The sequence below is a fragment of the Mustela nivalis genome, assembly GCF_964662115.1.
Source record: "Mustela nivalis genome assembly, chromosome: 5".
NCBI lineage: Eukaryota > Metazoa > Chordata > Mammalia > Carnivora > Mustelidae > Mustela > Mustela nivalis.
Window position 1 is genome coordinate 67,670,381 of NC_139024.1, and position 14,834 is coordinate 67,685,214.

The 14,834-nt window shown below is 40.8% G+C and overlaps 1 protein-coding gene across 4 annotated transcripts in view; it reads left to right on the top strand.

Moving 5' to 3' along the window:
* Window positions 1-14,834, top strand: part of LOC309865213 (pantetheinase) — a 47,228-nt gene that overhangs the window by 7,162 nt on the left and 25,232 nt on the right. The window contains exon 2 of one of the 4 annotated variants that reach the window (XM_082731434.1): window positions 8,193-8,336. The exons of 2 other annotated variants lie outside the window; for them this stretch is intronic. The gene's annotated coding sequence lies outside the window, so the exon portion shown is untranslated. Of the gene's footprint in view, window positions 1-8,192; window positions 8,337-8,922; window positions 8,988-14,834 lie in introns of those variants that run through there. One more of the 4 variants, XM_082731435.1, reaches the window with a different exon arrangement.

Genomic DNA, 14,834 nt, shown 5'->3' on the forward strand with positions numbered 1-14,834 from the left:
CAATCCTTATTAGCACTTGTCTTCAACTAACAGAGCTCTTTTGAAAATTAGCAATACCATCCAGAGGTAGAAGAACATCTCACATTTGTTTATTTTATTTTTTTTTTCATTTTTTAAAAGATTTTATTTATTTGCGAGAGAGAACGAGAGAATACACACAAGCAGGCAGAAAGGCAGAGGCAGTGAGAGAAGCAGGTTCTCTGCCAAGCAAGGAGCTTAATGCAGGACTCTATCCCAGGACCCTGGGATCATGACCTGAGCCGAAGGCAGTGGCTTAACCAACTGAGCCACCCAGGCGTCCCAATATCTCATATTTATAACAAACCCACAAACACATGAATGCAAGAACATTATCATTACAAATGTTGGGGAATATTTTTAAGATTTGTACTTGTCCCTGGAATTCATCTTAAAGCTGTGCTAGAATCTGGGCACAAGAGACTTTAGCAGTTTATTTTATTTTTTGCTTATTTTTAAAGACTTTTAAATTTATTTGTCAGAAAGAGAGGGAGAGAGCTCTCGCTGGCACAGCAGGGGGAGGGGCAGGCAGAGGAGGAAGCAGGCTCCCCGCTGAGGAAAGAGCCCCATGTGGGACTTGATGCAAGAACCCTGGGATCATGACCTGAGTGAAAGGGGACCCTTAACCCACTGAGCCACCTAGTGTCCCTAGCAATTTATTTTTAAAAAGACCTCTCTCTCTCTTTTTTTCTCCCTCCCCCTTCAGTCTCAGGTGATAGTGGGCTGTATTTACATTGCTTTTAGGATGTTTACATAACTTTAAGGCCAAGAGAAAAATAAGTTCTTCCAAGAAGAACTTTGGTTTTCTAAGGCCAGTAATTTATAGTGTGTTTCAGATAAACAAGGGAAGTTTGGGGATTGGTAAAAGAATAGGTGAATTTTGAATTGCCTGTATGCTGATTTTTGTTTCGTAAAATAAGAATGGTGTTTTTGGTTCCTCAAAAAATTGGGTTATAATTTAAATGACATTTTCTGTCCATTCACCTATCCTACTACATTATCTTCAATTTGTTGCTTTCCCTCTGTGTACGTAGTTTTGTTGGTTTTTAATTCCAGTATAATTAGCATACAGTGTTATTAGTTTTAGGTGTGTAATACAATGATTCAACAATTTTGTACATTGCTCAGTGCTCATTATGTTAAAAATACTTTCACCTGTTTAACCCATCCCTCCACCATCAGTTTGTTTTCTATATTTAAGAGTGGGGTTTTTTTGTTTTGTTTTGTTTTTTTTTTTTTTTGGTCTCTTTTTTTCTTTGTTCATTTGTTTTGTTTATCAAATTTCCACATGAATGAAATCACATACTGTTTGTTTTTCTTTACCTGCCTCATTCCACTTAGCATTATACCTTCTGGATTCATCCATGTTGTTGCCAATGGCAAGATTTCATTCTTTTTTATGGCTAAGTAACACTTGTGCCTGTGTATACACACCACTTCTTTCACAATTCATTCATCCACAGACTAGGGCTGCTTCCACAATGTGGCTATTGTAAATGGTGCTGCTGAGTACATAGTTTCACTTTTAAATATTTCCGAGAGGATTGAGAAACACTCCGCCAGTGTCTGTCAGATCCCCAAAGAGGATGCAAAGGATACCATGTTGCACAAATCCAGAGTGACTCCCAAAGGCAACCAAAAGAAAGAACTTGCCAGTACCAGGCAAGGAGAAAGTCAAGCCTAGTTATGCAAAACGGGACAAGCAGGAAGGCCATTGCTCTCTCTGGGAGAGAGGAGAACGATCCACAGTGGGCTTGAATATGAAAATGGAGGGACAACAGTGAGATTTTCTTTTCCTCTCCAGACTGGGCACGGCAGACAGAGAGAGATTCAAAAGAATAGATTCTGGTAAGAGTTTTCATCCTTCACTGGCTTTTGACAGTTTATCCAGGATCCTGTCTGTAAGATCTGTTACCCACCAGAGTTTTCTCTTAGCTGTTTAAGGAAATAATATAGCAACTTACCAGAAAAGTCCTCAGTTTCTTCCACTCTGGGAGGGGGACCTCAATGGGAGCCCTTCTTTGAAGGTAGATGTGGGAGTATCTGTAAAACCATTAACTGGCAGACTTTTGCTTAGAATTATGTCTTTTTCCAGAGTGGAAAAACAACTCAGACAGATGATTAGTAGAATGAGTACTCAAAGGCGGATAGAGGTGAACCTTAGGAGTTCTTTTGTTGTCTGTATGTCAGGGAGCAAGACTTTCCTGTCCCTTTCAAGGCTCATCTAGTATATTGGAAATTAAACTGACACGAAAATTAACAGTAGAAAATCAGATTTCATTTCGGATATATGGGGAATCCACACGCATGTGAAGTTTCCAAAGAATCAGGCAGAATGAGGTATGTATGTCATTCTGCAGGAAGGGGGGGTTCTGGGACTTCAAAGCAAAGGAATGTAATTCACAGGAATATGAAAAAGAGTAAATGGCTGGTAAACATGTTTGCTGGACCACTCAGAAAAAAGGAGACCTGGGGAACTTTGACCCGATAGTCCTACAAGTTTCCTCCCTGTCTGCCACACCTAGTTCTTGTTAAGACGTGCAGTTATCTATGGTGATCTCACTCTTGCTGGAGCAGATTATCTAAATTCTTGTTATGCAGTTGTGGGGGAGGTAAAGGGCTGTTCCTGAATCTGCTGGCTTTTGATGACTTTTTGGGTAAGATTTTATTTATTTGATAAAGAGAGAGATGGCTTGAGAGGGAACACAACCAGGGGAAGTGGGAGAGAGAGAAGCAGACTCCTGTAGCAGGGAGCCTGATGGGCTCCATCCCAGAACCCCAAGACCATGACCTGAGCCGAAGGCAGATGCTTAACAACTGAATCACCCAGCTGCCCCTTTTGATTACTTTTTAAACTCAAACTAATTTTCATGCAAAAGTGGCCCATGATGGGGCTGCCGGCCTTTTGCCCCTATACTTCCTTCCTCTGAAACTTACCTGAAGTTTCACATATTAAAAGTTGAGTTGGTAGATTCTTTGATCCTGTTGAGCCAGTGTCTGTCCAGGCAAGAAGTCCAGTTTAGCTAAACTCCTTTCAAGAGGCGGTGATGCAGGTGTGTTCTCAAAGTTAGGCCTATGGCTCAAGAAATTAGGTATTAAATAAGAGGCATTTTTATAGAAACAAAAGAAAAACAATGGTTAATGGTTAGATCCTGTTATAAACCAATTTCTGAGTTTTAATGGTAGCTGGTCAAGAAGATGTCAGGCTATGTTTCTGAGTGACCCCCAGAGAAAGAGGCATGAAGATTATTTATAAATGAGCTATTGTGGTGATTTCTCTGAAATTTATATCAAGTTGTTTATATTCCATTTGTAGACCTTTGGGAAAAAGAGCCATTTTAGTTTTTAAATGATTCCAAGTCATAAATATGAGAGAAAAATTAAAACATGTTCATTTGGAGACTGGTAGCTAGGCGTCGGAGGACACTAGAAGAAATCAGGATCTAGTCCAGTTTATAAGGAGCAATATTAAAACCTAACATTTATGAAGGTGTGTTGAGGAAAAAGAATTTCTTCTGCTATCCAAGGTCCTTCTAGCTGGACTAAGAATCAAATTGACACGAGACAGACAAACAGACAAAAATCAAATTTAACTTCATACATACATGGGTCCACAGAGGCATGAAATTCCATAGACTTCCATGAAACTTATATGAGTTAAGAAGAGGGGTAGGAGCCTGAGGATAGAGAGGTGAGAAAACCATCAGCAGGAAGTTGAGATGTTTGGAAAACAAAACTTGTCCTTTTATGCAGATGGATTTATTAGGTAAAGAGAAATCTCCATTAATACCTGTTTTCCTAGTACAGGGAGGCAGTTAAGGGGGAAGATAAAGAGTTTTCCTGAATCTGCTGGGTTTTGATGGCTTTTAACTCAAAGTAATATTCATGCCAAAGTGGTCTCTCTTGGGGCAGCCTGCGCTTAGCCCCTACAGGTACTTCTTATATATTAAAATTTTCATTAGCCTTTTGCAATGGATCTTTCAATGAAGCTGTTGGAATTTTGAAAATTTCTGGAGGCTTCTTCTTGCCAGTTAAAACAGGTAGCCCATTCTGTTTACCTTGGGAGCCCTTGCTTTCAAGTGCATTCCTTAGATGACTGTATTTAACTGAAATGTTCTATCAGGGCCCTGATAATTCTGTCTTGTTTTTAGTAAAATTTTACCATTTCTGTAGATAATCACAGCTCCTGGCACCATAGTTTTGTTTGTAGACATAAAATAAGCAAATGCCAGAAGGTAGCATGCTTGACTCTTACGATTTTAAGGATCCCATTAACTAAGCCTTTTGTTTACACAAAACAAGCAAACATGGGTTCCCGAATGCAAAGGCAATAACCAAAAATCATCATTGTGGACTGGCCAGGAAAAGGCTGTGTCCACCACCTGCAATTCCCAGCATGGACTAAGCCAGTGACATCGATTATGGAGACTGCAGACTGGAACTGGGGAAAGGACTAAACCAGCAAACCACAGTCCATGGGGACTGCAGGTGGGAAATCAAGAAGGAATTCCAGCGTGGAACTGTGGACTGAGCCAAGGGCTGAGGACTGGCACTCCATTCGACTATTCTATCTAGACTGACCTATTAACCCTGGACGAGAAAGCCAATTAGGTCAGGAGCTGGAATGCAAAAAGAGCGCAACTCAACTGAGAGAGATTTGCCCGTGGCCCTCAGAATCAGCGAGAAAGATCGGGAACTCGAAAGTGTTCACAGACCACCACCCCTGTGTTTCCCATTGTTTTCAAACCCAGTCAGAATTTTGCTTCAGATCCTGATGCTGCCACCAAATCTGTTTAAAAAATAAGGCAACCAAGTAAATCTGAGGATCTGGTTGGCTTTATTAAATGACTCATGACTTGGGCAGCACATAGGGGGAGCTCCCCTGAGCTGAACAAGAGACGGATTTTATAACTGAACCAATGAGAGTTTGCTCTTTGGTGGGTCAGAAACTATACAAGGTTAAGTCGTCGCACAAAGAAAGGTTTATTTGGGGGCACCTGGGTGGCTCAGTTGGTTAAGTGCATGCCTTTGGCTCAGGTCATGGTCCCAGGGTTCTGGGATCAGCCCCGTATCGGGAAGCCTGCTTCTCCCTCTTCCACTCTCCTGCTTGTGTTCCATCTCTAGATGTCTCTCTCACTGTCAAATATATAAATCTTTTTTAAAAAAGAAAGAAAGGTTTATTTGCAGCAAATAAGGAGATCACAGGGGTGGAGGAGTGGGGGATGGCTTCCAAAGCCATGACTCTGAGCAAAGGTGAATAGATTCTCTTTATTTAGGGTTAAGATGAATATTTAGATTAGAAGGCCTCATCATCTTGTGAAAAGGTGGGTGTAAGGTCGCACATGTGCCTTAAGGAAGCATGCCTATACATATATTACACGTATGTAGATGAGGCTCGAGAGCTCTTCCTTGGGCAGAGATTTTAGTAATAGAACGAAGTGAAGGTAGTCAGTTCTTGGTCTGTCTGCAGCTGTGAATCGGGAATTAAGGTCAAACTGGTCTTGTTTGTCTGGGCTGGCTGGAAGTCTTGTCAGGGCAGTCACTAGTGCCGGAAGGGTGGTTTTGGTTTCTATTTACCTGCGTTAAGACATAAACTGGAAAGAAGAGCTTAAGGGGACACCTGGGTGACTAACTTGAGGCTGCCCTTGGCTCAGGTCAGGATCCCAGGATCATGGGATCAAGGTCGGTATCAGGTTCCCTGCTAGGCAGGGAGTTTGTCTCTCTATCTACTGCTTTCTCTGTTTGTGCTTTCTCTGTCAAATAAATAAATGAAATCTTAAAAAAAAAAAAAAAAAGAGCTTAAGGAACAATGTGGGCCAGAAGTTGGTGAGTATAAGCAAGTGAGCAGTAAAGGTCAGGTCTTGGGGTGTAGCTGGTGATGGTTTTTTAAGACAGAGGGAAGGCATTAATAGAGAAAAAAAGGGGGCACCTGGGTCTGTTAAGTGTCAGCCTTTGCCTCAAGTCATGATTCCAGGGTTCTGGGATCGAGCCCCATGTCGGGCTCTTTGCTCAACGGGGAGTCTGCTTCTCCCTCTCCCTCTCTGTGTTCTCTCTCTTTCTCAAAGAAATAAAATCTTAAAAAAAAAGGGGGGGTTGCACCTGAGTGGCTCAGTGGGTTAACCCTCTGCCTTCAGCTCAGGTCATGATCTCAGGGTCCTGGGATCAAGCCCCGCATCGGGCGCTCTGCTCAGCGGGGAACCTGCTTCCCCCTCTCTCTTTGCCTATCTCTTCCTACTTGTGATCTGTCAAATAAATAAAATCTTAAAAAAAAAAAAAAAAGAAAGAAAGAAATTTATTAGCAAGAGACACGTTGTTTAGGCAAGGTTGCCTTCCTAAGGGTAGTGAGAGGGGCTTACCAGTAAATTTCTAGAATTGACCAGGAAATTCTGTGTTGATTGGTAAAAGGTTACATGTTCCTGGTGTTGCAATGACAGATAGGTTAGGTATTAGTTCTTGGTTTACTGACTAGGGGCCCTAAGTGATGCAGTTACAGGCCTGTGGTTTTCTTTTTAACATCAGTTTAATTAAACAGGATATAACTCATGAACAGCCAGATGGAAGGGATGCATAGGGAAAGGGAAGGGACCCAGAGCCCCATGCCCTCTCCAAGCATGCCACTCTCCCCACATCTCCACGTGTTTGCCCAACCGGAAGCTCTCCAGACCCCTTTATTATATAGGCACACTTGATTAAATCATTGACCATGGCTACTAATTCAACTTCCTGGCTGAGTCCCCTCCCCTGAAGTCGGGGTGGGACTGAAAATTCCAACTCTCCAATCCCATGACTGGTTCTCCTACACCGACCTCACTTGGATCAGGGGCATCAGCTGGATCACCTGCGTTAGCTGGAATCACTGAGGAGATCAGGGAAGTATCCAAAGTGCTATGGCAAGCTAGTGGCAGTTCTGGGGCAATTCATTAAAGGATGCATTAGGCTTTTTGTGTACCAGGCACTGTGCTAGGCACTGGGGACATAGAGAAGTATGAGAGGCAATGCCCACCCCATTCAGTCTTTGCTCTCCCTCCTTTCCCCTGTTTTTGGCTCTTTCCACTTGGATGAGGTATGATTTCCTTTTGGGGCCTGCTACCTGGGTGCCAGTAGCGAATGGTCCTGCTGCTGTGGGTCTCCTTCCGACTCCAGGTAGTGGGATGTCGTACTTTCCCTCTACAGAGGCAATCCCTCCATCCTTGCAGAATTTGGTGGTATTAATCAAGGCTTCTCTCCACATAAAAGATTTGTTTTGGTCAAGGGCCATTCCAAAATGTGCCACTTTGGCATATTGATTATTTTAAACTAAAATGACTTAAGAAATAGATGATGTAGGGCACCTGGGTGGCTCAGTTGGTTAAGTGTCTGCCTTTGGCTCAGGTCATGATCCCAGGATCCCGGGATCAAGTCCTTCATTGGGCTCCCTGCTCTGCCTCTCCCACTCCCACTCCCTCTGCTTGTGTTCCCTCTCTCCCTGTGCCTCTGTCAAATAAATAATATCTTAAAAAAAAAGAAAGAAAGAAAGAAAGAAACAGCCAATGCAAAAAGAACACTGACTTCTGGGTACCTGGAGGGCTTAGTTGGTTAGACATCTGCCTTCAGCTCAGGTCATGATCCCAGGGTCCAGGGATCAAGTCTTGGATCAGGCTCCCTGCTCAGTGGAGAGCCTACTTCTCCCTTTGCCTGCCACTCCCCCTGCTTGTGCTCTCTTTCTCTCTCTCTCTCACACTCTCACTCTATCTCAAATAAATAAAATCTTTTTTAAAAGTCTTAAAAAAAAAAAAAACCAAAACACTGACTTCTTTATCTTCAGAAAAAAATAAATAAATCTCTTGTATAAAAAGTGGCCAATCTGTACCAGGAGATAAAGAGATTCTTATTACGAGGCATAGGAAGTTTAGAGTCAAAAAGGCTATATAAACAACCCTTGCTACCTTTTTAAATTTACTACTGCAGCCCACATTCTGTTTACAATTCCTTACTAACTGAAGCTTCCCAAGTTAAGTTTTCTTTGTCCTGTCAATTCCTCACAGATTTATTGCTTCTTTGTCTAAAAAGTGTAACAACTGCCTCCATTGGTCATTTTTTTAGGTCTCAGTGTCAGTACCCTGTCTCTGTGTGCAAGTAATAAAACTTTTTTTTCCCCCTCCTGTTACTCTGTCTCATGTCCATTTAATTCCTAGACCAGCTGGAAATCCTTGGGAACACAGGAGTTGGTTCCTCCCCTCCAGTCGGCGTGGCCAGTGGGATCAACTTCCGCTGGATATTTGCTCTGAAGTTTCCATAGTTTCAAGATCTTGGGAGAGCTGACATACGGCCGGCAGAAGGTAAGATTTCTTACCATGTCGGCCTCCCTGAATCTGTCTGTAAGGTCCGGTGGAGTGAGAATGATGACAGTCCTTTACTCTTTTTCTCAAGTTAAATTAGCAGGCGAAAAGATTTGTGGAACTAGTTCCTTTGGCTTAGCGACTCTCAGAAAAAAGTTTGGTAGAGCACGGTTTGCTAAGTGATCCGTTTCCTTCCAGAGATGGTCTTTGTTTTCCTTTGTCTGTGTCTTTTGTCACAAAAGGGGAGTAAATCCATAAAGCGTAGCGTTCATGGCTCACATCAGACAGTGTCTGTGTGGACATACTTCATACTTCGCTGTGGGTCCCCCGTGTAAAGGCTAGATGAGGTTTTTCCTTTTATCATGTTCTCTGTCCTAAGAGCTTGGCTTTGTGACCAGTGAGAACATTTCCTCTGGTCTCGGCCATCTGGAAGGTACATTTACTGGGGTGCTCTTTGGTGGCAAGTTGAATAGACTGGGGATTGGAGACGCCCATTTACAAGCAGCCTTCTCTTTGCCCAGGTGAGCCGGCTCTCGGGGGGTTTGTCCTAAGAAGTCCTAGACTGTAAGGGCCTTGGTCGTCTCAACCTTCATTGCTTGTGAGTGCTAGAAAAATCCCATTCCAGTAGCACCTGCCTCCTGTCACAGATTGGTGAGTCTGCGACTGGAAGCTTCGTACCTTTGTGGGAGACTGGAGACAACCTAATAATACCATGTCATTCCTCCCACCTGTCCCTGACGGTCTTTGCTTCTTTAGACTATTCTTGGAAGTAGACTGTTAGATCATGGGGGCTTCATCAACTATGCCCTCTCTAGGGACATCTCTTGTATCTTTGGTCAAACCATAAAAAGGCTTATTGGTTTGAGTGGTTGTGAATTGACATTAATAACAAAATCCTTTTCATCATGGCCAGAGGATGGATCCTTGAAATTAGCTAAATTAAGGACTGCCTGGGTGGCTCAGTCGGTTAAGTGTCTGCCTTTGTCTCAGGTCATGATCCTGGTGTCTTGGGATGGAGTCCTGCATCAGGATTCTTGCTCAGCCGGGAGCTTGCCTGCTTCTCTCTCTGCCTGCCACTCCCCCTGCTTGTGCGCGCTCTCTCTCTCTCTCTCTGACAAATGAAATCTTTAAAAAAAATTTAAAATTGGCGAATTGTCTTATTAGTATAAGGCTATCCTTGACAAGATAAAAGAACAGACTCAGACTCAAGACAAAAATTAATATCTACATCCATTGTAGATTTCTCTTCCTCAAATCTGACCCCCATCTCTCGGTTTTAACTTCTCTTTCCCTACAAGATTTTTTGTACAGTACTCTGGCTTAATCTCAAGTTCAAAGTATACAAACTACTCTTATAAATGCTAGAGGCCCAAAAGTGAATTTAGCATAAGAACCTGGGACAGACAGTAGGGTTTGCTTTGCTGTAATCAGGTTTTGCCAACCTTAGGCATTTCTGTGCAATGACCTTGGCAGATGTAGCTTAGAACTGTGCACTCCCCCAGCCTGCCCCCAACTCACAGAGAATTCATGTCCCTTGAACAGCAGCAGATCTTGTAAATTATAAAGCCCCTTTTCCTCCACTTTCAAAAGATCCCTACCAAATTTAGAGGAATTAGAATTAGAATTATTATTCACAAGCTCACTGAAAGAGAACTTGACTGGTAGCTAAGGGAAGGTTCTTTCAGCTTCTGATTATGCTATGGGTATGAGGCAAGACAGAAGGGCCCCAGGACACAGCCCCACTTCACAGAGGAAGCTGATGACCAGAATTTCTCCTAGGCCCTCCTGCAATTAATCAGTGGAAGACTTATCTAAGGACCTAATATCAAAAAAGTCCAAGGTTAAATTACGTACTTAGAAAAAAAGCTTTTATTAAAACACTTTATACAGAGTTTATCAAGGCATAAAGCTCTTGATTCCTGTTTTAGTTAAAAATCTCCCTGGTATATATACATATATAAAGTTTAGTTAGGCAGATCCATCCCTTGATATTCAGGCTGCAATCCATGATCTTTGGGGGGAATTAAAGGCAACTGTCTTTGTCTTACAAATCCCAAAAAACAAAACTAGAAATAAACTCTAAAAACAAGTCAAAGCCCACCTATTTTTACCTTAGGCAAAACCTTGCCTATTCCTCTCTAAATGCTTTATAGCTATTACAAAAGATCGAATATTGGAACAGAACTGTCCTATACCTAAGAAAAGAAACAGTTTTTTAAATAGCAATTATCTCAAATTTCTTTAAAACAAACAAAACAACTTGCATTCTTTCTCTGTCCCTTAGAGTTACAATTTCAACATGTCTTTGAAATAAAAACACAGTCCACAATTGTTTGAAACTGAAGAAAAAAGGCAGGGAAGGGAAGAGGGCTTTTTTTTTTATGTCATTTTTTAAATTTATTTTTTATTTTCAGCATAACAGTATTCATTGTTTTTGTACCACACCCAGTGCTCCATGCAATCCGTGCCCTCTCTAATACCCACTACCTGGTACCCCGACCTGCCACCCCCCCGCCCCTTCAAAACCCTCAGATTGTTTTTCAGAGTCCATAGTCTCTCATGGTTCACCTCCCCTTCCAATTTACCCCAACTCCCTTCTCCTCTCTAACACCCCTTGTTCTCCATGTTATTTGTTATGCTCCATAAGTAAGTGAAACCATATGATAATTGACTCTCTCTGCTTGACTTCACTCAGCATAATCTCTTCCAGTCCCATCCATGTTGCTACAAAAGTTGGGTATTCATCCTTTCTGATGGAGGCATAATACTCCATAGTGTATATGGACCACATCTTCCTTATCCATTCATCCGTTGAAGGGCATCTTGGTTCTTTCCACAGTTTGGCGACCGTGGCCATTGCTGCTGTAAACATTGGGGTACAGGTGGCCCTTCTTTTCACTACATCTGTATCTTTGGAAGAAGAGGGCTTTTTAAAAATAGAGTGCTAAGGGGGCAACTGGGTGGCTCAGTTGCTTCAGACTCCTGATCTCACCCCAGGTATGGATCTCAGGGTCATGAGTTCACGCTCAGTGATGAGCTTTATGCTGGGTGTGGAGCTTACTTAAAGAATAAAATTACAAATTGCTAAAAGGGCTATGCCCAGACTCTAGCATCTCTTAAGTGGATAATGTGTTCCAAAAAGTCCACCTTGGAGAAAACTTGGGTACTTTGTGCCTTTGTGGTAAAAATTTTCTACCACCTTTTCTAGGACCTAAGAGCCATTCTTTGAAATATAAACTTCAAAAAAAAAAAAAAAAAGTTTCTCACCAGAAGGAAAAAAAAAAAGAGCAAGAAAAGGTATATAAAAATCAAGCCTATAATGTTCTCTCCACAAAACAAAAACTATAGGATCTTTGTTTACATCTGTAAGTATGTCCATATTGTTAAATAAGAGAAATCCATCAAAGTAAATGTTAAAGATTGAATTGGTTTATCAATCAGTTCATGAATTGGGCAGCATCCCATCCAACAGTTAGAAAGTAACTCCAAAGTGCTACAGAAAAGGAACTGCTTTTATAGAGGTAGAGATGGAGCGGAAAAAGACAGTTATTAGCAAAGAATCCATTGTTTTAGGCAATTTGCCCTCCTAAGGGAAATGGAAGGGGTCTGTCAATAAACTTTTTGTGCTGACCAGGAAATGCCATGTTGCTTGGTTAAAGGTTACATTCCTGGGGAGTTGAAACTGCAGTTTATTTAGGTAGTATTAAGTCTTGGTTTACTGACTTGGAGCCTTAAAACTAAGCGATGCCATATTGGGCCTGTGGTTTTCTTTTTAACAGTAGATATGTTGTAAGTGTGAGATTTGCCTACATGTGGATGGTAGTACTAAAATTAGTTCATAAAAGAGCCCTGTTTAGTCAGTTTGAAGGCAAGAGCTTATTTTCAAGAACACATGATTTCGGAGAATATTCGTTGTTAAAGCTAATTTAAGGCTGTCAGTGTAGTTAAAATAGACATGTCTCTAAAATTACAATATTAAAACTAAAACTTTTATTCTGTCTCAGCTTACTTAGAGTCAAATAGGCTGGTACTATCTCTGTTTTTAAAAAATAATTGACTTGGAGGGATAACTGACTTTGATATCTCAGAGTTTTTTATGGGTAATCTAAGTATAATTGTTAAGAACAAGTAAATTAGATATAAATTTTCAAAGTTTTTTTAGGTAAACTTTTAAAATAGTTTCCCTCATCCTTTTGGCAACTTGAAACCTTGAAGTCTTGCTAAGTGGTGAGTTAGGTTGAATCCACTGAGTATCTGGGTCATTTCTAAATAGACAAAATAATAAGCATTAAATACTGAATATAGGTTTATCTACTTGTGGTTTCCTTATTACTTTAACAAAACTAAAGATTTGAGTCTCCTAGTAAACATGTTCTGTTCTTTATTAAACTTTTGTACTATGAAGAAACATATGTTGGGGCGCCTGGGTGGCTCAGTGGGTTAAAGCCTCTGCTTTCGGCTCAGTTCATGATCCCGGGGTCCTGGGATCGAGCCCGGCATCGGGCTCCCCGCTCAGCAGGGAGCCTGCTTCCTCCTCTCTCTCTCTGCCTGCCTCTCTGCCTACTTGTGATCTCTGTCAAATGAATAAATAAAATCTTAAAAAAAAAATATGTTTCTAGAAATTATGAAATATCTCCTTAAATTTGCCAATCTAAAAAATGCTGGAGAAACAGACAACTTACAGTTGTTTACTACTACTTCACTAGAAATTAAAGTTTCTAAGGATTAAGAGTTGTGATTAACATATGACTAAAGCTGCTAAAAATTATAAGGGAAATAACTCTGTCTGATGCATGTTTCTGGTAGGAAAAAGTATGAGGAAAGGCAATACATTTTTGTTGAGGGCAAAAATAAGTTTTCCTAAAGTGAGGCTAGTGATTTAAAAAGGGAAAACTTAAAATCTGAGGTCCTTTGAAAAATAATTTTATATATAGCTAAGATTAGAATAAGTATATTTAAAAGTGGGTTTTGGAGAACAGTGTGGAGATTCCTCAAGAAATTAAAAATAGAGCTTCCCTATGACCCTGCAATTGCACTACTGGGTATTTACCCCAAAGATACAGATGTAGTGAAAAGAAGGGCCATCTGTACACCAATGTTTATAGCAGCAATGGCCACCGTCGCCAAACTGTGGAAAGAACCAAGATGCCCTTCAACAGACGAATGGATAAGGGAGATATGGTCCATATACACTATGGAGTATTATGCCTCCATCAGAAAGGATGAATACCCAACTTTTGTAGCAACATGGATGGGACTGGAAGAATTATGCTGAGTGAAATAAGTCAAGCAGAGAGAGTCAATTATCATATGGTTTCACTTACTTATGGAGCATAACAAATAACATGGAGAACAAGGGGTGTTAGAGAGGAGAAGGGAGTTGGGGTAATTTGGAAGGGGAGGTGAACCATGAGAGACTACGGACTCTGAAAAACAACCTGAGGGTCTTGAAGGGGCGGGGGTGGGAGGTTGGGGGAACAAGGTGGTGGGTATTAGGGAGGGCACGGATTGCATGGAGCACTGAGTGTGTTGCAAAAACAATGAATACTGTTACGCTGAAAAGAAATTTTTTAAAAAAGCGAGTTTTAATATCAAAGGAACACTGATGGAAAATTAGAATTTGTTTTATCTCTCTGTTAAAAGAAATACTTTCTTAGATGATTGGTTTGGTTTTTATGAGAAATTACAAACAAAATTTTCTTTACCTTTCATGTAATCTGCCTAGAAAATGATTCTATGTTTTGTTTTTTATCAAATCTTTGATCATTCAAGAAGACAGTCTTCTTAATATTAAAATAGCTAAGACTTATTTACAACTATGAAAACTTCTGTATTTGCCTCTCATTGTCACTTTGGTTAAATCATTTAATAGTTTTATAATCTATGATCCTTCTTTTTTTTTTTTTTTTTTTTTTAAGATTTTATTTATTTATTTGACAGAGAGAAAGAGATCACAAGTAGGCAGAGCAGGAGGCAGAGTGTCATGTTGGGGGGGAAGCAGGCTTCCCGCTGAGCAGAAGCCTGATGTGGGGCTCAATCCAAGGATCCTGAGATCATGACCCAAGCCAAAGGCAGAGGCTTAACCCACTGACCCACCCAGGTGCCCCATGTGATCCTTCTTTAATTAATGCTTGAAACTTTTGATGTTTTTGACATATTTCCCATAATTGAATTTTCTTAATGGTCTTATATTTAAGTAATCTCTACACCCAACATGGGACTTGAACTCATCACCCCAAAGTCAAGAGTCACATATTCTTCCAATTGAGCCAGCCAGGTGCCTCCCAAAATCAAATTCTAAAATAAAGTCTTTTGCCTGCAATCTAACTGAAATGTTCCACAGGGCCCTTGGAACATTTCAGTGATTTTTTTTTCTCATTGTTAAAGAGAGAAATTAGGCTTGTTTGGTATGTGAAATTACATGGGAAGTATTGTCAAACAAATATTACTAAACTGTCTTATATTTGTGTAGATATATGCTATTAAAGTAACTATTCT